This window comes from Callorhinchus milii, unplaced genomic scaffold, assembly GCF_018977255.1.
Source record: "Callorhinchus milii isolate IMCB2004 unplaced genomic scaffold, IMCB_Cmil_1.0 Scaffold7, whole genome shotgun sequence".
Lineage (NCBI taxonomy): Eukaryota > Metazoa > Chordata > Chondrichthyes > Chimaeriformes > Callorhinchidae > Callorhinchus > Callorhinchus milii.
The window spans coordinates 12,860,543-12,884,559 of NW_024704748.1; the positions used below are offsets into that span (position 1 = coordinate 12,860,543).

The 24,017-nt window shown below is 39.3% G+C and overlaps 1 long non-coding RNA gene across 1 annotated transcript in view; it reads left to right on the forward strand.

Moving 5' to 3' along the window:
• The window catches only part of LOC121849464, a 34,972-nt gene extending 19,557 nt beyond the window's left edge, over positions 1-15,415 (forward strand). Inside the window, exons 2-3 of the long non-coding RNA XR_006085229.1 lie at positions 1,322-1,416; positions 15,326-15,415. This is a non-coding gene — a long non-coding RNA (uncharacterized LOC121849464). The remainder of the gene's footprint in view (positions 1-1,321; positions 1,417-15,325) is intronic.
• The last annotated feature ends 8,602 nt before the right edge of the window (positions 15,416-24,017 follow it).

Genomic DNA, 24,017 nt, shown 5'->3' on the forward strand with positions numbered 1-24,017 from the left:
GTGTGTCTGTGTGTGTGGTGGGTGTCTGTGTGTGTGTCTGGTGCATGTGGTGGGTGGGGGGGCTGTGTGCGTGTGGTGGGTGGGAGGGCTGCGCGCGTATGGTGTGTGTGGTGGGTGGGGGGCTGTGTGCGTGTGGTGGGTGGGAGGGCTGCGCGCGTATGGTGGGTGTGGTGGGTGGGAGGGCTGCGCGCGTATGGTGCGTGTGGTGGGTGGGGGGGCTGTGTGCGTGTGGTGGGTGGGAGGGCTGGGTGGGTGTTTGTTTGTGTGTGTGTGTGTGGTGGGTGGATGTGCGTGTTAGGTGGGTGTGTGTGTCTGTGGTGGATGGGTGTGGTGTGTGTAAGAGATGCCTCTGTGAGCATTACTTTCTTGCCAATCTTTCTCCCTGTGTTCTCCTAAACATATTTTACTGCTATTTCTTTCTGTCCAGTTCAGGCTCAGTGCACGCTAACTGGTTCTCTTAAATCAGCCCATTAAAGGCTATTTGACTGAGGGAGGGGGAGTAATTTTAGGCGAGCCTGATCTTGATCCTCTCATCTACATAAAGATATACCTTCCAATGTCTTACAACAAGATAGTGATCAGGGCCTTGGCTCATTTTCCTCTCCGCACCCTTCCTAATCACGGTTGATTTTTGTACCCTTCCCCTCCTTTCCTAACCGGGGGGCGTTTAATACTCAACTGCTGCTCTGACTGAGATCTGCAACTTTTTTCTGGTGTGTGTGGCTCAGCACTGCATCAGCCGTGATTGGCCTTTTATCCAGGGCCCACTGCTCCTCGTCAGTCTTGCTCAGTTAGCTGCATACTCGGCCTTTGAGTCAGAATGTGGGTTCACGCCCCACGTCAGGATTATGAACTCATACAGTCTAGGGGTAGCGCTGCATTGTGGAAGATGTTTGATATCCTTTGGATGGGATGTTGAGCTGAGGTCCCGTCTGCCTGTTCAGGTGGATGTAAAACACACCTTAGCACTATTCAAAAAGAGAAGGGAGTTTCCCCTGGTGACCCAGGCAACATTCCCACAGATAAAATTGGTCATTCATTTTGTGGCATTTTTCTGTGCTCAAATTGACCTACCATGAAAGTAAATCTTTTGAAGCGTTTTCAGACATCCTCTTGATATGAAAGGCGCTATATCAAATGTAAGGATGGTTACTATAATGAACCTCTCGAGAGAGCACCTGGAAAGAAAGACTGAACGAGTTTAAAAATGTAATTTAGGCTCTGAGGTAAATTTTACACTTGATCACTTGAGTTTCAAGATTTGTTTTTTATTTTGTTTGTGCGGTAGCAGTACTGACTGAGTTTATTTTTGTTACTGCAGAGCCAAAATAAGACCATGTCCGTGGTTGTTTTGATGTGACTCACACGGCTGTCACAAAAGATATTGCAACGCATCTTCTCCAAAACTGTGCAGTAGTAAGTGAAGATATTTTTAATACCTTTTCTTATAGCTGTCAATTCAGATATTAAGCCTTTGGTGCCACTGTGGGTAAGGGGTGCAAAGGGGACGTAGATATATATTTTTCCATTTTAGGTTTGGTAGGTGTGAATGCTGTGAGGCTTTAATGTTAAATTAAGCTTATTTATTCACATGACGTTTTTTTCTGAGTCCTCACAAGTGTGTGACAGCAGAGTAGGAGGATTTTGGATAGCAAGCCAAGCAAAAATGGTCAGAAAGGAAGAGCAGTGCATCATATGCAATAGAAAGAGGCAAACTTTGAATTATTGAGCAGCAGATAATTTAAGAAGTTGCATTTGGAATCCAATATTTATGATAAAATACATAGGGGGAACTAAAAAGCAGAACAAAAAAATTGAGAATGAGAATTGTTGAGAAATAAGTGCAGTTCACTTGGGACATGATGGAAAAGATTTTTGAAAAATCAGGACAGGTTAGAGGAAAAGCATAGAGCTGACTGTGTGCAGTACAGTAAACTCATAACTTGGGCCAATAGAAAAGTGCGGATATATTTGCCAAAAATTGCGGTCCATTTTGTAAGGCCTTGTGGAAAATTGCAGAGGGTTGGTTGGTGCTGTTCAGAGACGTATTTTGTGAAACAACTCAGATTAAAACTAGAGACACATTTCCTGAACACGCAGTTATGTTTAAAATATTAAAAATTTAATGTGAATAGTACAGCAACTAACCATGTATTTGTCGCAGTTCAGCCTAGACTGGGCCATAAGACGCAGGAGTAGGCCATTCGGCCCCTCGAGCCTGCCCCGCCAGTGAATAAGATCATGGGTGATCTTTTAACCTGATTCCATTTACCCGCCCTATCCCCACATCCCTTAATCCCTCTATCCTTTAGAAATCTATCAACCTCAATCTTGAATATGTTCAAGAACTGAGCATCCACAGCCTTCTGGGTTAGAGAATTCCACAAATTCACTACCCCCTAAGTGAAGAAACATTTCCTTAACTCAGTTCGAAAAGACTGACCCTTAATCCTGAGACTATAACCCCTAGTTTTAGATTCTCCAACCAGGGAAAACAGTCTCACGTCATCTACCCTGTCAAGATCCTTAAGAATCTTATAGGTTTCTGTAAGTTCATCTCTAATTCTTCTATATTCTAGAGAATATAGGCCTAGTTTACTCAACTTATCCTCATAGGTCAACCCCCTCATCCCAGGAACCAACCTGGTGAATCTACATTGCACCTCCTCTAAGGCGAGTATGTCCTTTCTTAAATAAAGACACCAAAACTGCACACAATATTCTAGGTGCAGTCTCACCAAGGCCTTATACAACTGCAGCAAGACTTCCCTGCTCTTGTACTCTAACCCTTTTGCAATGAACGCCAACATGGCGTTAGCCTTCCTAGTTGCTTGCTGTACCTGCATACTAATTTTTTGTGACTGGTGTTCAAGGACACCCAAATCCCTCTGAGTACTAACACTACCTAGTCTCTCCTCCTCTAGAAAATAATCCGATTTTCTATTTTTACTACCAAGGTGAATAACTTCACACTTCCCCACGTTATACTCCATCTGCCCCCTTCTTGCCCACTCACCTAGGACTGCCTATTTCCCTTTGCATTCTTTGTGTGCCATCCTCACAGCTTACTCTCCCACCTATCTTCATATCGTCCGCGAATTTAGATATATTAAGCTCTATTTCCTCATCTAAATCATTAATATAGACTGTAAATAATTGAGGCCCAAGCACTGATCCTCGTGGCACTCCACTAGTCACATCCTGCCAAACTGAAATGTTTATCCCTACTCTCTGTTTTCTTCCATTTAGCCACTCTCCAATCCATGCTAATACATTGCCTTTAATTCCATGCCGATTTTCCGCTCGCGGAGCTGCTCCACCCACAGTAGCAGCGTCGAGCAAACAGCACAGAGACTCAGGGCCCTGAGCTCACTGTGTTTATACAGGTTTGCAGGGGAGTCGGGCGTTTGTAGGGGATTCCACGGGGAAAGTACAGCTGCACTTTTTTGTTGGCTCAGCCCATAACTGATCCAAATATAGAAATAGAATCTATCAAACTATTCTTCAGTCATCCCTTGAAAAATCATCTGATTTTGACGAGTTTGTCTGGTGTAAATAGCGCACACAGGGAAATGAGAATCCAAGTGCAGTATTTGCTTTGCGAGAAAGCACTGGCACCATTTGAGTGAGAAGAAACTCCCCAAGCACTGCGGGCCAGGAACAGAGGAACAGAGCTCCATACAAGTGAAACATGGCTTGCGCAAACCCCACTTACACTGATAGCTGTCTGTTCCATAGATTTACATAGACTGTACAGCATGGAAACAGGCCATTTGGCCCCACTATTCTGTGTTGGTGTTTATACTTCACACAAGCCCTTCATCCACTCTTTAATCCCTCTATTTGCCTTCTATTCCCTTCTCCCTCATATGTACATCTAAATTCCTTTTACATGTCGGGAAGAGTTGGTGTAGGGGTTACAAAATCAGAAAACAATGAGCTGTCTATTGGTAAAGCTGTTGTTTTCTCCTCTCCACTTCTGAAGGAGTCATTCACTAACTGAGGCTTGGGTCAGAAGGTCACAGCTCTACTCAAGTGATGTGTGATAAGGTAGTCTTGCCTGGCACATAATGGGCTGGCACTAGAAATGTTTTCTTACACATTTGATATTGGCATAAATAAATAAAAATTCAACAGAGTACCAGTGTGACAAGTGCAGTACCATGAGAACACAGTTCTAGACATTTGGTAATAGGCCAATCTAGAGACAACAGTTACATGATTTGAGAATTCTTTTAAAGTCGCTGTGCAAAATATTCTTTTATTTAATGAAATATTTAGAGCTCCTGTTTGGATTTCAGCTGCTGAGTGATTAAATGGACCGTGTCGCAAATATTTGCAAATTGGCACTTTTATCTGTGATAACATTCCAACTGTAACACGGATGTTGCGTTTGATTATAAATTTTATCAAAACATGGTATTACCGTGTCTGGTTCCTCCGTATCTACTAAAAATCAAATGCCTAAAGTACCTGCCTAGTGGAGTATATACAACCTGCATGTGGTATATTTGGAAAGAAGTGGGTAATCTCCAATGCCCAGTTTCCCCCACCCTCCATTCCCCTTGCTAGAAAGCTAATATTTGGGACATGGTACATTAGTGGCTTTTTAGAGCTAATTTAATTTCAGAAGAGGAACTTAGAAACCTTCAATAAGTTGAAAACTGTCGTACCATTTCCTTGTTTTCTCTCTCCCCCGTCCCCGCCCCCATAACTACTAGAATTGTGCTTCACTGTCAGAGGAATATTGGTTTAAACTCTTAGAAACAATACCACTCTTATACTGTCTCAATTTCTACATACACCAACAGCAAGTTTAGTTTGTAATGTCTTTATTTCAATGATTGATGAAACCATACAATGGTTTAAAAAAACTTTGCTTGGCAGGGAAAATGAGATCAGGATCTTGCATTGTGGATACGCATGCATACACTACAGTGCTTGTGGTAGCATAGGAGCCCGAAACGGCCACTTTATATAGGTAACAATGGAGACATTCACAACAAGTGCATGTCAGCACCTTGGGATGTCCTCCTGACATGAAAGGCGCTATACAAATGTTTGTTGTTGTTGTTGTTTTCAGGCTCCTCCTCTCTTCTGCTGACCGAGAACCCCAGTAGACACCATTTTCTAAAGCTCGATTCATTTTTCTTAATTCTTCATCTTCTGGTATTGTTAAAATAGAAAATGTATACATGTTGGATTGCTGAATATCACAGTAAAAGTATTGTGAATATTAATGTTTACTGATTTTTTAAAATATTTATATCAAATTCAGGCAAGTATTAGGATATAGGTAAAGAAAACAATTGGATACAAATCAGCCTTGGATGTAACAGTTGCTTGTTGGGTGATCAGATTTAATAAAGTCTTTAAACTGTTGAGAAGTAATGGAATCAACTTTTGCAGAATTCTAAATCAACGGTTATTAAATCGATCTAATTGTATCACCTACCAATTTCACTTGACATCAAAATGATAAAAAATGGCACTTTGCATTCTAAGCAACAAAAATTCTAATAAAAAAACAAAAAGGCCGTGGGCTGTAATTTTTTCCCTTTGGTTGTAATGAAATATGAAATATACCTTTGCTTAGATGCCATGAAATATTGCATCTAAGCGAAGGCAGGATTTTGAAGTGCATTAATACAAAACAATCACATTTACATTTATACACCGCCTTTCACATCTGGAGGACATCTCAAAGTGCTTGATCTTGAGATGTCAGATTTTCTTTTGTTGCTTTTTTTGTGAATACTGTATCCCTCATTATGGTGCAGAATGGCACTACAGTAGAATGTAACATTTCTGCTTGTTGGTGTTGCTCTTGTAATGTTTGGAGGCCAAGAGGAAGATGGGGAAATACACAGTAAAGTTTGTGACAATAATGATCAAATTTGGAGAGGAAACCCCTGCTGAGATTCTGTAGGTCTTTTTTGATGTAAAGAAATCAATGTTTTCCAATTGATCTTTTTGCTAACTCGTCTGTCAGTTCACTTTGCTAATTCTGAATTCCACTGGATTTTCTCCTTTACCATAATGGTCTTGTGAGACACTTTATAAAACCCGCTTCAGATATTTTATTTAGAAGTCGTATTTATTTGCTGCATTGCCCCTGGCGATTATTACATTGAATTCACAGTTCATGAATCCCAAGCATTCTATTTCAGGATTTTAACTTTGAACCTTTTGTGCAGTAGCAATGACAGAGTGCTACATTGTTTGAGACACTATTCTTTGGATGAGATGAGATGTTAAACTGGTTCTGGCCACCTGTTCATGTGGCATTAAAAATGCTTAAAACCTATTTTGAAGAAAAGCATGATAATTCAGTGAATTTTGATGTAACATTATAATAGATCAAATTTGGTCATTGATACAGTTTCTATTTGTGGGGTGTTGAGTGCTAATTTAACAACTTAGTCACTGCAGTTCATAGAAAATTCATTTGGGAGAAAATTCTGGTTGGTGTTGCTCATATTGGGATTGATCAAGTCAGTGAATGGGGCTTCCCTAACACATTGCTAATTGGAGTTGCACATTGCCAAAGTCATTACCATCAGGGCCGAGTATTCAGCCAAAGTGTATTAAGTGCTTCAAAGTATTTTTTTTTAAAAAGTAACATTTATAAAAATTTGGCAATTGTTAAAGTATTTTTTCAGGGGCGTGTAAGGTTTTCTGCTACTGAAAATGAGAAACATTACTTTATTTTTCGCATGTGATAGAGCAGAAGGTAATGTAATAGATGTTTGGTATTTGGCATATAATACTTGGCATACAAGTAACAAATGTTTGGTCCTTTGAAGTAGAAATATTAACCGGGGAATTGCATAGTTTTAAGAGTCCCATGAGTATATGAACCTTTATAGCTTTGACACTGAAAAGTGTTTATACCCGAGGGCTTTTAAATAAATCTACACGTTTGAATTTGAATAGAAACGAACCAATTGGTAGAATTCCATTGCAAGACGATGCATATAGAAATTAATATGCTGTGAAGAATCTGAATTGAATAACTACATCAAGGCTGCTTCAAGTTTAATTAAAAAAATTAAAAATAGCATTTGTTTTAATTTAAACTTTGGAAATCTTGTTAGTAATGGTGCAATTGCCAAGTTGTACGTTTTAAAGCTCTATTACAATCCTCCCCTTCAGAGGCTGTTGACACATTAAGGTAATGTAAATGAATACTGTGTAATACTGTCTTTTTTTTGTTTGAATATTTATGTCTAGAGCCTACCGTTAAGTCAAACTGGAATGCAATGACTCACATAAATCCACGCTTTTTTTAAATAAACAAAACCTACAGAAATAACAGTAAACTAAAGATAATAATAAGGCCACAGTACAAAAAGTGATAAAGAAAACATAAATACTCCGAGAAGAAAAAGGGTTATAGGAAGTAACACAAAAAGTGTGACGAGTCAAAAAAGTGTGAGAAAAGCACCATCAGGGCATATGGACAGGGTGAGGACAGTTATCAGAATAAACGTTCTGTACACAAATACAGTAGCATAAGAAATAAAACAGTTGAGTTGGAAGCACAAATTCATCTTAAATGTTATGATGTAGCAACCAATACAGAGACCTGGGTACAAGTTGGACATGACTGAGAGCTAAATATTCCAGGCTATAAGATCTTTGGAAAGGACAGGGGAATTGGGAAAGGAGGAGGAGTAGCAATATTGATAAAAGACACAATTACAGCAGTAGAAAGAAAGGATTTCAGTAAGGGTGATCAGGCCATGGAAACACTAAAGGTAGAATGAAGGAACAGCAAAGGAGGCTGCAAAGACTCTGTTGGGAGTTGTCTACAAACCTCCAGATAGCAGGGATGTAGTGGGGGAATGTATAAATTCAGAGATCTGAGAAGCATGCAGCAAAAGCAATATAGTTATAATGGGAGATTTTAATTTTCACGTAGACTGGGTGAAGCAGAGTAGCTCAAGTAGGCAAGGAAACACATTTTTAGAATGCATTCAGTTTTCTGGAACAATGTTTATTTAGAACCAACAAGTGAGCATGCTATATAGATTTGGTAATGTGTAACAAATCAGAATTAGATAACAATCTGACTCTAAGGGAACACCTTGCAAATAGTGACCATAATATGATTGAATTTGATGTAAGGTTTAAGAGAGAGAAGGGAGCGTCACAAACTAAGATTTTAATTTAAGTACGTCAAACTTCAAAGGGATGAGAAATGAATTAACTATGGTAAACTTTATTTTGTTCAGTCAGGGTTTTAAGGAATATGGGGCAAGGGCAGGTAATTGGAGTTGAGGTACAGATCAGCTATGATCTTATGGCATGGCCTACTCCTTTTTTTGTTTCTAAAAATGAATTCTGCCTACATGATTGCATGCTTGCATTTACATTACAGCTTATTTCTTTTTTTTAAAAAAATGCTACAAAGGAAATGGAAAATGAGTGTCCAATGTGGAGGATCAAACAGTTCTGTTTGTCAAAGGATTATTATCAACTCCACATACTGAGAAGTGCATTTAAATGTAAATGGGGATTGCTATCAAGAACTAAACAGTTGGATTTCGCTAGTGTAGGATGTGTAGACAGAAACATCCTGAAGGAATTGCACTTTGATAACTAGAAAACTTTGATTTTGTATGCATGATATAATCTCTAAAAGGTCTGCGCACACACATTTCCACAGGCTTAGAGATAACTGCAGCTTCATCATCAATAGGCACTGGGTTATAAATTGAAATAAATAAAAATGCCTGAATGAGAACTTGCTCCTTTTCTCTTCATTGAGGGACAGCCCCATCCCTTCAGAACTGACAAATTACAGGGCTACAGATGTCTTGCTGCATTTTTTTGATATACAGTGTATCATTTTCTGCCCCTGTGCTTGAATGAATGATATTTGGAGATAAATTCAGCATGTCGGTGTTAGCAATACTCATGCAAGGTTTTACACCCATCATTCTCCTCATAAAATTAAGTTTGGGATGTTGTGTGTGCCTTCCACAAGAAAGACATTATCCGCAAGGTAGTGAAGGTTAACCCCAACCTCTCTTAGCCACTTCCTACCAGATAGTTACTGTTGAGAAGCTTAGAGATAATTTGCAGATTGGTGCAGAGATATAATAATCCTTACATTTCGTACCGTGCCATTCACATCGGGAGGATATCTCAAAACATCTTGCAGATGTGATTGTATTTTGTGGGCGAATGAGGGAAAGAATTTGCGCAGAGCAATGTTACACAAACAGCCATATTAGTTAATGTTAAAGATACAAGGGAAATGATTTCTACCTGGATTTTAAACAATGAATGTGCCTTAACTAACAGTTTTGTGCGTCCAGTATGTTTGACATTTGGTCTATAACATTTTGCAGTAATTTGAAGGTAGCTCTGAATTTTACTAGGTGATTTTGTGCTGTAGCTTGCTTAATCCTGTTGTAGTTGTGTTGCTAAGGAGCGAGCTGGTATGGGGGTTGTGAAGAACTGAGTACATATTTGATCAGGTTAACCAGAACCTTTTCTTCAGCTGGTTGTTGACATCAGTGTGATAACAACGAGATGAATTTCGAATGTTTGTTGTATAAGTTGGGCAAATTGACACGTTTTGTGTGCTTTGGCTAGAGCCTGTAATCTGCATGAGCTAGGTCTCATTCAGTGTGACATCTACACATTTCCATGAAAGACCCTGATTGGACATACCACTTTATTGAACAGTCTAATCCACAAAAATGCAATCCTCTTAGAATTGGGCTTTCTGGCTGAAAGTTCCATGTTCTCCCTTCCAATAAAGCCCCGGCGGCTTCTAGTAATGTAGCTCGTGCAGCAATACCACAGCGTTTGGAGTTTGTCCTCAGAATCCAGGAGTAGATTTTGAACTCTTGATTTAATACTGGGGTGACCTAAACACCCTTCAAGTTGATTTCACATAAAGCACTGCTTCAAATGCATCCCAATATGAATTAGTGCCAAAGTGCTGAATTTTCTCATTTTCTCCTCTCCACCACCCTCCCTTCCGCCTCCACTCCCCCAGTTGTCTGAGAAGCTTTTAGCCTGGGAACTGTCTGGGTGAGAACAGCCACAATAACTACAACACCTCTCTTCTCAGCCAACTATAACAGCATCAGGTTAGCTTTTCGAAAAAAAAGCAGTACAATGTCCTGACAATATTCCTCCCGTCTCTAAATTCACCATAAAACATTGATCATTCAATTTGTTGCTGCCTGTTGGATCCTGGATGCAGATTAGCAGCCACACTGGGCTACATAACAAAGACTAACTTCAGAAAAGCTCATTGTGTATTCCACTTTGAGCAACGTTAAGACACGATAAGGTGCTGTATGATGCGAGTATTTTTATATTATTGTACAATTTATTATTCTAGAAGTAAGACTGTTTTTAAGTGCAGAAATTAGAATTTTAATTATTGTTTATTGGTTTTGTTGCTAGAATGTACTGTAAAGTGAATTGACTGTATATTTGTGGGCGAATGCGGCAGCCAATTGCGCACACCAATGTCCCACAAACAGTCGAAGATTGAAAATGACCAATTTTATTATTGTGTTTGGTTTTGGAGGGATTATTATTAGGTGTGTGGAGTAAGGAAACTTGCCCAAGGTTTCACCCTGCCTGGAATTGAACTCGGGTCTCTCGCTTGCAAAGCGAGTGCTCTAACCACTGAGCTACTATACATCCCTCAAGTATGTTCTCCATACAATGTGCATTGGACAGAATAGCTTGTTGCAAAGGCTTTTTTTTAAAAAAAGAATCAGTTTGATAGGCTGGCAAACACAGCTTAAAAGCATCTAGCCTTTCTGAAGCAGCATGTTGACCTATTCCAGCATATTAGGCACACCAATGAAATGAATGTGGTTCACTGCACTGATATCAGACTCATGGAATCAAATAGTCTTCCACTAGCTTGGAGAGCAGAATCAGAATTCACTTTTCACTACACTTTAAGTAATTTACCATTGATATTGCATTTTTAAAATAGTAAACATTTCAGTTGTATTAAGCTTTGTATTAAACAAAGTATAAATACCAATGTTATCATCCTCTTGTGTTTAGTGTTCTGACTGGATGGGAGCCTAGCAGTCTGTTTACTAAAAGCCAATTCCCAATGTCACTAGCATTTCAGTTCCCACCCCTACAAATATTGTTTGAATTAAAACACAATGGTGTGGCCGAGTATTTCTTCCTGTCGGGAAAATCACTAGACTTGGCAACATGTATTGACTGCCACATCTGGTAAATTTCCCAATATGCCATTAATTTTGTTAACAGACTTAAATTCCTTTCCTTTCTTGGTTTAGGAAATGCTGTGGTGCAGACCATGGGCAAGTAACTTGTCTCTAAGAGTCCCTCTAATAATTTTGCACGAATGGATATTTAGAGGTGCTCCATACCACATGGACTAACTATTGTTCATTGTTGCATCATTCGCCTGTTTATTTTATTCTCTCCAACCCTCCTCACATAGGCATTGTGAGCACCTTGTATTTTTCTGTTCACTCATCTGATGTGGTTGGATACTCCCCATTTGCAAAGTGGTAATGTGCACTTCAGCGTAAGATACTTCTGGTTACACTTTTGATAAATATATACTTATTTTAAAGCCCACAAAAGGCATTTCAAATGGCCAAGTTAAAGACATTTAATTGTAAAGGTTTTGCACAAGTTGTGTATCAGAATTCTGATTCTGCGCTCCAAGTTAGTGGAAGACTATTTGATTCCATGAGTCTGATATCAGTGCAGTTAACCACATTCATTTCATTGGTGTCCCTAATATGCTGGAATAAGTCAACATGCTGCTTCAAAAAGGCTAAATGCTTTTAAACTGTGTTTGCCAGCCTATCAAACTGATTCTTTTTTTAAAAAAAGCCTTTGCAACAAGCTATTCTGTTCAATGCACATTGTATGGAGAACATACTTGAGGGATGTATAGTAATTTGCTGATCACAGGGAAGAGAGTATGTACTCAGGAAGTAACGCTCAGGAAGAATGACAGAACTCAAAGGACCTGGATCAAAAAGTCCAATGGAAAATGTAAGGTAATGTTTATTGGAACAGGAAAAATGAAATGTATATCCGATGAAGGGGTGCCCATTAACAAAAGTGAAAAAGGAAATGGAAAAAGGATTTGAGTGTGATTATTGATCCTGCACTGAAATTCTGAGTCAATATAAAGCTGCTATTAATTTAACAAGTGCTTGGATGCATCTTGAGTGCATTTCACTGTTCTAACCTTGTATGAATTATTGAGGCCACATTTGGCATATTGTTTGCAGTTTCAGTCACTCTTAACTTTTAAAAGACAATGATGCTTGGAGATAGTACAGGGAAGAACAATTTAGAACATCCAATGACTTAATACAACAAAAACAACTTTCATTTATACAGTGCCCTCAACGCAGGGTAACGTCTCAGAACGCTTAACAGTGGCAGAGCCTGACTCCGAGCCGAGGGGGAAGGTGACTAAGCACGGTTAAAAAGAAAGTTTTCAGGTGGGACTTGAAAAAGGGGAGAGAAGGGGCAAGGCAGTGGGTTTGAGGGAGAATGTCCCAGAGCTTTGGTGTGTAATGGCTGACAGCGCGACCTCCAATGGTAGAGTGGAGGGTGTGAGGAATAAGCAGGAGGCTGGTGCCAGTCAAGAGGAGGCTCCGGGTGGTGGATTGGGGAGTGAGGAGGTTGGAGGGTAGGAAGGTGCCATGTAATGAATGGATTTGGACAAGAGTGTGGGCATCTTGAAGTTGATCTGTTCAGTGACGGGGAACCAGTGGAGCCTGGCCAGAGCCGGTGAGATTGGGGTACGGAGTTTGTTCCAGGTAAGTATGGTGGCGGCAGAGTTCTGAAAGCTCCAGTTAGAAGAAAAAATGTAGAGATTTGAACTTATTTTTTACTGGAGAAGGGATGCCAGAGGTCTTTATACAGGTCTTTATTGTGATGTATTTCAGCTTTTTAATGCAAACCTAACCAAAATATTTAACCTGGACTATGAGCAGAGAATGAGAAGCAAAACACACGTTAAACATTAACAAATTTCAGATAAGATTTTCCCCCTCCCCATGCAGTGTAGTGGAGGGACTCGTGATAAAAAGCTTTTGATATGTGGATCAGAAGAGAGCTGAGTAAGTACTCTACATGGTTGGGATGTGATTGAGGGTTTGGGGGTAAATAGAGAGTAACATTTTTTTAGAGAGTAGACTGTTGCTTTGCTGCTGGATTGACAGGCAGCAGACAGGAATGCTGAAAATGTGTAGATTAATCTCGTCGATATCCTGGAGTTTCACTTGATTATCATTAGGGAGTATTTGTGCAGAATTTTCCCACTGGAAATTAGATTTGTGGTATACAGTCCAAGCGATCAGCTAACTCATTCCAGACGTTTAATTCAGATCTGCTGCATATGACCCAAAGCTACTCTGTACATTGCCTTTACCTACTGGACCATCAAGGAGCTGCTTAGAACCATATATATCTGAACATTTATAGTCTAGTTATACTGCTGGCAATACCTGAGCTAGCAAATTGGAGTTTTGCTGTTAGGTTGGCACCACAGTTACTGTAAGCTCAGAGGAGGTGAAGTGGAGGTTCGCATATGTTCACCTAAGGTCAGAGCTCTGCTAAGTAGGGCCGAAAGCTAAGAAAGGCGCTAACTACAGTCAGACTGGTGTTGTGAATTGCATGTGATGTTGAGACTAATCCCCCAATGTGATCTCACACCCTTGTCTGAACTGGGGACTGGTCTTTTGAGCCCTGCAGTTATAATGAGTTTGTATTGATACAGGCCGAAATTTCCAAATGAACGAGCATAAGCTGTACACGAGGACTGTGGTGTTAAACACTTGGATAACAACAACTTGCGTTTATAGAGCGCCCTTCAAAAGGGGGTAGTGCTTCAGATCGCTTAAATAGTTTTATTAGGAAGATTACATCAGACTCCAGTTTTGAATTTTAAAATCATATACAGTCCTCGGCTTCCTGTTAGTTACTTACTACCATTTTTTTAAATCTACCTTTTCCCTCTCCCAACATCCCCTTTACAATTAGTCTTGTGAGATATCACAGCAACTATTATATCTACATCTACCAACCTTACTACATCTTGCCTGCAGACGGATTACTGAAATGAATTTGTTCTGCATACTTGGCATTCTTTAATTTATTATCCTAATACATGTGTTTTCCTGCTTTTCTTTGACTTAAAATAAATCCCTATAATTAAATTGCACCCTTCTTGTTCCCTCCCTCCTCCCCTCTACTTGTAGAATGTACCATTTCCTGATGGGGTTGTGGAGAACATTGGCAGTCTAGCCAATCCCTGGCAAAATGAGTTAGATCATGGAGACATCTTCACCTTTCCTTTCCCCACTCCCAGAAAATCCACAGAACCTAAATTCTCTAAAAAACCCAGCTGCTATTTTAACCACGCATTGCTACTTTTCTACAACATCCACAAGTTGCATTTTTTATTGTAACTTTCATGTCGGGAGGACATCCCGAGTCAATGGAACCCGAGCTGGGGGTTGGAATCAAAAGAGGTGGAGGGCAGAGGGTTTGAGGTGGGAAGATGACTAAAGGCACGGTCGAAGAGGAAGAACTTGAGACTGGCCTTGTAGAAGGGGGTGAGACGAAGGGCCTGTGGGATGGAATTCCAGACCGTGGGGACAGACAGGCTGAAGGCCAAACTGCCGATGATGGAATGGATAAGGGAGGGCACATAGAGCAGGCCAGTGCTTGCCAAGCAGAGAGAGCTGACAGGTTCGTAAAGCTTTAGTAGGTTGCAGAGGTAATAAGGAGCAAGACTGTGGAGGGACTGGTCTCAACCAGGACTTTTTAAGGTGCGTTACAGAAATATGCTGCTTTGCGTTGTCAGTTACACATTTTCTTTAATTTTGCTGGATTGCATTACAGCTGATTTTGTTTCTTATGAACCTACAAAACAGATGTGGAAACAAATTAATTTCCAATTGTATGAGATTTGAGTGTTCTACTTTGAAGTACCCAAACCATAAATGCAATGAATGTCTGATTCAGTCCCATTTCTCAAATAGTGTTGAATGTTCACACTTTGAAATATTGCAGGTGGCAGCTCATTATGTAAAGGCTCATTATGTAAAGGTGGAGAATGCCTTTCAGTGCTATTTTGAGAAGGCGAATCAAACCATCTTTTTGAGAATATACTGTAAACTGAATTGAATTTCTGAATATGCATTATTCCTAAATAATTCCTTAAACTTGTCAAAGTTTTAATGAACGTTTTGTCATTATTTTCACACATTTAGATGATTTGTCCACTATTGTGCTGGTTCTCACTTTTTTGTTTTCTAATTCTAAATAGGACTAACCCATGTACGACAGCATTTGGACCCTTCTGCCTCAAGTATCTGTGTGACAATTTCACAAGAAACAACCCAGTTACAGGTAATTAATGCATTTAAAGGAAAAGTACAAACACAAGCCACTTCTGGTTATCAGCACATGCTGTAAATATTTTTTTAATCTTATTTTCCCATGTCTTTCTGGTATCTAGTTTCTTGTGATATATAAACACCCAAGCAATGATCTACATACCATTTCATTTCTACACTTTGCATGACAGAATGTTTTATTGTTCTCTTGCTAAATATTTTTGAATACAGACCTCTAGATACTGGAGAATATAGGTGTGTGAAATTCACTGATTGGGAAATCCTATTTGTTATTATCACTGGCCATCAAGGCTTTAGTGACCAGTGGAAATGCACTTAGAAGGATTGAGATGTTTTAAGTTATTGAAGTAAGGAATGCTTTTTGAATGTTAATCTGAAGTTGGATTCCTTTTTTGAAATCTTGTATTTTAAAATTCTTCCAATTGTAAAATGTTGCCATTTTCATGAGGGTTCTTTGTCTCTATGTCCGATATTTTTAAGTGAAAACAGATACAACAGGAAGTGGAACTTGAATCAGCTAATTTCTGGCTCTCTGCTAATGGGCTTTTGGGATTTTTTTGATGGTATCTTCAGAAGCAAACACGAGGACCTAGTGGGTTGACTATCACTTGGAGAACAGCACATGCATCTTAATCAGATTTTCATGTCTGGGTTTAATGTAACAGGGATCACCATAAGTTTTGAATATTGTCCTAGGAAATGACTGTAATGAGGGACTGTTACAGTTCTTGAGAATTACAAACTTATAAGTTAAACTCCATTATTCCCAGATGTTTATTTTCCAAATTAAGTTTGAAGAAACAAGTACACTTACAATTTACATTTATATAGCACCTTTCATGTCCGGAGGACATATCAAAGTGCTTGACAATGCCTGGGAACTGGGGATGTGAACCGAGGGAATGTGGGGAGAAAGGTGACAAAGCATGGTCAAAGAAGAGGTGTACGTTTCTCAATGGGTCTATTGAAGCACATTGTGCTTATTTAACCTTAATTTTTTTTCATCAGTAGGTTCATTTTCATTAAAATTCATTTTGTACACAAAATTTGTATTAACATTTTTTTCACATTTTATTTGTGTATTTGTTATTCAAAGCAGAATAGACTGATAATACCTGTATTGCAAACTTTGTGACCTATGATATAGCCTGGTGTGGATTGTGCGGTTTCATGAAGGAATGATTATTGGACATTGAAAAGGTTTCAAGAGATTAAGAAGGAAATGGTTCCTACTCATATTGGTTGTAAAGCAAGGGAAAAAATGTTAAGAGGATTTTGTTCTTTCTCAGATGCTTGGGATTGGGTACCTCAATGAATGAATTCATGTTTTACTACTCTGCCAAACTGTGATGTTAATACCATAATCTTGTTGTTTGCAAAAGTGTCCTGTTAAAATTGAATGGATGATCAAATGAGTTAAGTGCATTTCAAATACGCCATGTAAAAATAAAACATTGAACATTTTAACCTGCGCCCAGTGGTGCCTAGTGGTGGCGGACTATTCTGGTGCTAGTTTGGTACTGATGATATTTTTTCTAACGTGGTAAAAGTGGGCACAATAAAGTTATACTACCTACTCACATCCATCTCTTGTTGAGGAAAGCGGACCACCTGATATGAATGCTTAAAAGGCCTTAGATTGTTTGTGATGTGAAAACCAAGTCTCAGAGGGCAGATTAACCTGAACTGCATAACTAGGAAAGTGGCATCAAGGTGTTCTCCTTTCTGCTAGCGGTCCTTCTGCCTACTAAGAAGCCACAGCTAGCGGCAGTGTTGCATAGTAAATTTGGTGTAAACCAATATGTATTCTGCCTGACAACCATGGTCAGTCTTTTTTACACCAGTAAAAAACAGTCCAGGTCAGTAAATCCACCTCTCAGAATCCTTCCCTTCTCGTGGGAATGCATTTAACGTTTGCTTGATTAACTAACGCCTCTGAGGCAATGCTACAGTTTCATTTTTAAGAACAAGGTGGACACCATATTCAGCCAAGGGCAATTGTGGAGGGGAAGATGCAAAGATGCATGGGAAGCATAGTGAGAAAAAATAGACTTCTTACCAATGTTTACATTTACTTTTTTTAGGGTCAGATTCCAACATTTTAAAGTAAATTCTCTTCCCCTGGCTCGAGTCTTTCAAGGTTAAGAAGGTTGGAAGATCCTCCCAATGCCTTGCAGAAACTGATCACCTGGGAGATGTGTAAAAATAGTATAGGATGCACTTTCCTTTCCTTACGCTATGCAGATTGAGTATTTTGGTGGAGGGGGAATAGAAGACGTGAAAAAAATTGCTTACTTTTATCATGGCCTTTTACCAGTTAACTGCTACCGAAGGAACACAAGAGTGAACAAAATCAACCAGAAAGTATGTTTAATCCTCTGGTGTTAGTTTACACTTTACACTAGACATCCATCAGGCTGGCAGTATTGGCTTTGAGATGCATTATTGCGTGTATTCATAGGAAGCTTCAGTTTCTGTTAAGTCCAGACCAAAATTAGCTGCTAAAATTGAACGTTACTTAAGAGACGTCTCTCGGGTGGATTATTTCCATTTGAATAGATAGTTCCAGTGAAATGATGAACTACTTTGTCAAGCATATCCGTTAAATAACCAGCTTATGTGCATCATATAATTTGTAAAAATGCTATCAAGTCTGCCACGGTTGTGCAGTAATTCACTATATGGTAAGCGCATGGTATTTTGCTACTTGTGCTATTCTTAATGCCATAGATTTTTCTCACCATGTAATTGAGTTGGATAAAATATTAAACTTTGTACAAATCATACATCATATTATAAATACATGCCCCTCACTAATTAAGTCCTGTAGCTTAGTAGTTAGAGCACTCGCCTTGCAAGCGAGAGGACCTGGGTTCGATTCCCAGGTGGGATGGTTAGGTTTACTTACTCCACAAGCCCCTGTTTACTTAGCAGTAAGTAGGAACCCGGTTGTTAGTCGATTAGTGGATCGCTTTTCTGGGAGTAACAATCCCTTCAAAAAATAAAAACAAATTTGGTCCACGACTGTTTGAGGAACACTGCTGTGCGCTTATGGCTGCTGCGTTTCGCCCACAAAATACATAGTCACCACACTCTACAGTATATTCTGTGAAGCACTTTGAGGCGTCTCAATGACGTGATAAGGCTCCATTTCAAATGCAAGGATTATTATGTAGTAAGCGATTGGCTTTTGGCTGATCAGATATGTATTGCTTCAGTTTAATCAGCGCAGTTGTTATGAAAATTTGAGTAGGGGAGAAGGAACGTTGGTGTGGGCATATTCAGCGGATAAGTTGTTTCCATATTAAGTACGTTTCAGTTCCTCTTCCTAAATGCATTTTCAGTGAACAATTTCCCCTGGCAACACGGCATGAGTCAGTCTGCTTACAACAACAACAACAAGATTCCATTTATAGAGGGCCTTTCACGTCAGGAGGACGTCCCAAAAATTGTGCTCTTAAAATGCATGAGAAAAGTAAGGGGGGGTTGTTTGGTTTATTATTATACCAATAATAGGTACCTGGAAGTTTAGTATCAAAGGTGTACAGCCTGTAATACCTATTCTTGTAATCAAGGTCACAGTATAAATAATCAATTTATTCCACATGGTTATTGAATCAGAATGAAAGCATTTTACTGCATCCTTAATGTTTGTATCTCTTTATGAAGATAAGTGTTTGTGTGTGTGTGTGGTTGTGTTTAGGGAGTAGGGGGGATATCAGAGGAGAAACAACTCAGTACGAATTGGGAAAGCTTCAATCAGCATTTACACCAATATTTTATCTACTGTGAAAGCGTAATAGGCATTACAATTAAATAAAATTAAGAGCAGTGTAAAATGTAAAGTAAAAAATAGGGAACAAACCTGGGACAACAACCCACTAAGATTTTGGGTGTTTATTTTAGTACTTTATGGGTGGTATTAAGGATCAAAGCAACTCATGATATTTCAGTAGTTGTACTGTTTATGACAATATCAAATGATAATCGTTAAGTATCCATGCTTTCTTCACCTCCTGCCTCGATTATTCCAATACCCTCCTCAAATACTCCACTATTGACAAAATCCAATTAATTCAAAACTCCACTGCCTGTGTACTTACCTGTACCAAACTCCGTAGCTCCATCATCCCAGTCTTTGCCAGGCACCACTGGTTTCCTATTACAGAATGGATTGACTTCAAGATCCTTATACTTGTTTACAAATTGCTTCATGCCCTGGCTCATCCCTACCTCTCGGACCTGCTTACTCCCAACTCTACTGCCTCTGCTCCTCTGGCTCCAGCCTCCTGCTTGTCTCTCGTCCCCTCCACTGCCCAATTGATGGTAGTGCTTTCAGCCACTAAGTTCTGAAACTATGGAACTATCTCCCTCATTCCCTCTGCCTTGCCTCTTTTCCTCGTCTTCAGATCACAGCTGAAGACCTTCCTCTTTCACCGTGCCTATGATCACTACCCCCTCCCCCCTTGGCTCGGCATCAAGATCTCCCATTGTTAAATGCTCTGATGCACTGTCCCGCATGAAGGGTACTATGTAAATTCAAATTGTTGTTTTATATTAGTCATTGTTTTGGCTTCATGCTGTGTGGATTGCAAACTACAAAGTGATCGGTCTGCAGAGACCAGCCTAAGGGTTAAAGTAACAAATACAACATTGCAGGTGTCTGTTTGGCTTCCAGTGTTTCTTGGGCATGGAGAAAACAAACAGAACAATTGACTTCAATTAGTGGTTACTGAAATTTGTTCAGGAGGGAATTGGCTGTAGATAACTAAGGAGCTTTATAGGATGCAACAAATGTATTCAGGAAGGATGTACATTATCAGATGAACTGAGTTGCCTCAAAGCATCGAAGCATTAATTTAGTTCCAATCAAATGAATGTAGATTCAGGCGAAAGGGTAAACTTGATCAACTTTTGGTGAACAAAGTTGAGCAATAATTTTTGCCAATCAAGAAGTAGAAGAAATTAAATGGAATTCAGAGTGAAGAGAAGAGAACAGGGATAAGAATGTGTAAAGAATAACTCTTGAGGGTCAGCCTGACTCACTTGGTAACATGCTCGCCTCTGAGTCAGAAGGTTGTGGGTTGAAGCCCACGTCAGACCTTTGAGCTTGTATAGTTTAGGCTGCCAATCTAATGCAGTGCTGTGTGGGTGCTCCATTGTTGGAGAAGTCATCCTTCAGATGAGACATTAATCCGATGTCCTGTCTGCCTGCTCACGTGAATGTTAAAGGTTCCCATGCGCTATTGAAAAAGACGAGGGAGTTTCTCCTGATCAACAACCCTCAAAATAAAAATTGGTCATTCATTTCATGGCTGTGGGATTTTGCTGTGAACAAATTGGCTGCTGCCTTTGTCTACAAAATACATAGTTGCTACACTTTAGAGTACATCCTGAGAAGCACTTTGGGTCTTCCTCCTGACATGAAAGGATATCAAATGCAAGGATTATTATTTAAGGATTATTATTTGATATGGCCATGAAATAACAGTACAGATCCGCAAGACTTTTAAAAGCTAACTGGAACTATGAGAACTCCAGTGAGGATTAACTATGAAGTAGAAAATGATGGAAATAAATTGAATTATTAAAGATTACTTCAAGGAATGTGAATAGGAAGTATATCCCAATAGGGGAAAGACCAAGATCACAATGTGTGAATAGGAAGGACAAAATAACATGAAGGCTAAAAATAATGATTTTATTTTTCAGATCTCAAGAATCACAAAGTAATGAGAACCAGGGTGCTTAGAAAATCATGTGAGGATAGCTAAAATAAGTATTACAAGAGGTAAAAGGACAACAGAGGGAAAGATCATAGGCAGATGTAAGTGGGATCTGAAGAGCCATATTTTCCCATAGCTCTGAAGAAACTACAGCAGCTAAAATAACAGCATGGGGGAAATCAGGAAATTGCAGAATTCATTCAATACAACCGTCTTGCTACAGGAAGATTACAGACGATACAGATTCAATTAAATTGACTTGGAAATCAATGATGCACCTGTTAATATCAATAGAATATATGATTTGAGGAAGCGTCAAGCAATCAAATATATACATCTGTGCCAGACATTTCGCCTTTAGCGTGCTGAACTCTGAGCACAACTCAGTTGTGAAGTGCAGGACTTTAATGAGGTGGATTTGCGGTAAAAAGAAGTGCATGCTGTGAGGGGTTTCAGCCTACACTGGCCTGTCGCTGAACACCCTGGACACTGAATCAGCTTCGTAGTAGGCACATCTATTTGCTAACGCCCTTCAATGAGGACCTGGATTAAACAGTTCTGTTTAGTAAGCCTGGTATGTGGCATTTGTCAAGCACTCTGTGTATCTCCTACCGTCATGCTGATGGTCTGTTGAATTGCTGATCAGGAAACTCTGAGGCTTGGTATGACAGCTACTAGAACATAATATCTGGGAAGGTGGATACACACTTATATATCCAGGTCTTGGTATCTACCTTGGTTGGTATGTGGAGAGATAAGCAGCTGTTGATGGAACATCACTCAATAGGTTGGGATGTACGTCTGAACTGTGTACAGGAGGATAATGGCAATGATGTCATGAATTTCATGCAGAGTTGTGCTGCTCACAGACTGTTACTATCCACCTTCAAGGGAGGTAAGCTGGGTCTCTTTGACAAAGTGATCTCTGGGTTATGGATTCTTCCCACTCGACTCCTGTTAACTGTGCAAGCCAAAGCTCTAAAGGGGTGGGGTGGTCCTAGCTGGACAAGCAATGGCAAGATATGCAGCATTAGTATATTAAACTCCAACAGTCCCCTAACTAACACATGAGTTCCCAAGCCTTGGTTCTCACCAACCTGTTCCTAATGCATTCCAGAATTAGTTAAGTATGGTGCATCCACTGTGGGGAGAGTGCGCATTTCCATTCCAGACACAGAACTATCCACGTGTAGTGGCTTATTAGTGGGTATTTTGGATACCCATAAGTATGCCGATGGGATTCTGCATTTTAAAAAAAGGACAAAAGCAGATGGACTCTTGAATCCTCAAGGAGATCAGAAGACTGGCTAATCTTTTTAAGAGTTCAGGAATATGTATCTAAGAATTGAAGAAAAGCTTTTAAACTTCATACTCATAAAGCATATGATTTGGGAATTATTGAATCAATGATCCGACTGTTGACAGGGGAGGGGGAAAGGCCTAAGGATTTTAGAGATGCATACAATGTTGATTTAAAAAGCAGCAGGAGGCTGTTCGGGTGCAGCTGACATGGTTTTAGAAACATACAAAGTTATTAGAATTCTTAAAGGAGGTAACTGAATGTAATTCATGAAGACTGCAGATGGAGTAAATGTGGATTTTTCAGAAGCCAGTTTTTCACTTTTATTTCAGAGCTTGTGCAGGATCTATCAAAGATAAACATAAGATCTTTCAAAAACCTCTACAAAACTTCAGGATCAAGTAGTAGTAATAAAATAATCTTTGCATTTGAAATATCGCCTTTCACATCTCAAAGTGCCTCACATGATTAACTGAAGTGTAGTGACTGTGTATTTGTAGGTGAACATCAATTTGCGTACAGCAATGTCCCACAAACAGCCATGAAGTGAATGAACAATTTTATCTGTTGAAAGCAAGGGATTAACAATCTTGGTTTGTTCCGAGTTTTATATTTGTATTATTCTGTATGATTGTTGAGAAATATTTTGTGGAAAACCAGGAAAGGAAAATCAGAAGATAAGATTACAGGCTTCAAACAGCTACTAGCTTAATTTGAAGAATAGTTTGTTGATGTTTAAATTTGAGAAGCAGATAGTGCAGCCAAAAAAAATCCCATTGTTATTCAGTCTATTTTTTACAATTTGTTATTCAAGTAAAAGGAAGAAAGTGTTCTGTAAGAATGTAGTTGTGCTTCATTACTTTCACCCCAGCGGATTTAATGACTCACAGACTGGAAGGAGAGAATAACAAGTGATCCTGTTGCAATTACTCAGCCTGTCAGGAGAACTGTGTGTGGGAGAGCAGCAAGGTGATTTCAGTCAGACTGTGTCTGTGGTGCTGAAATCAGAAACGGGACTTTGTACTGGAATTTGAGATTTTTTTTAAAAAAAACAATCATATTAAGAGTAAGGAGGAGAAAGAGGAAGAAATCACATCATAGACACAAATCATGGGATTTATCAGAGAATGTCATGCTGCACAAATTCACTCATGCTACTTATAATGAGCATATCTTGCCCAATGATACAGGCCTGTTGTCACAGAGACATGTCCTGTTTTTTTTTCGTTCTGAGGATTAACTGCTGAGAAAGTTTGGACTCATTTGAATTTCAGCAGAAACATTACTTCCACTGACCTTGCCGTGAACAGAGCCATGACTTTGGAACGAGTGTGAGATTTTTTGTTTTTATTTTGCATGAAAATACGATATTGCAAGTTGTTGCGAAATATAAGCATCACGTCTCTGTCTTTATATTGGTTAAATTAAAATGAATGGTTTCATTTTGGATGTTTATCGTTCAACTTTTTTAAAAAAAAAAGCCCTGAAAATCACTTCAGGGAAAAATTACATTTCATTTATTTTATGTATCATGAGCCTCAAATGTATTCCTGCCCTGCAGCAGATTTTCATAAT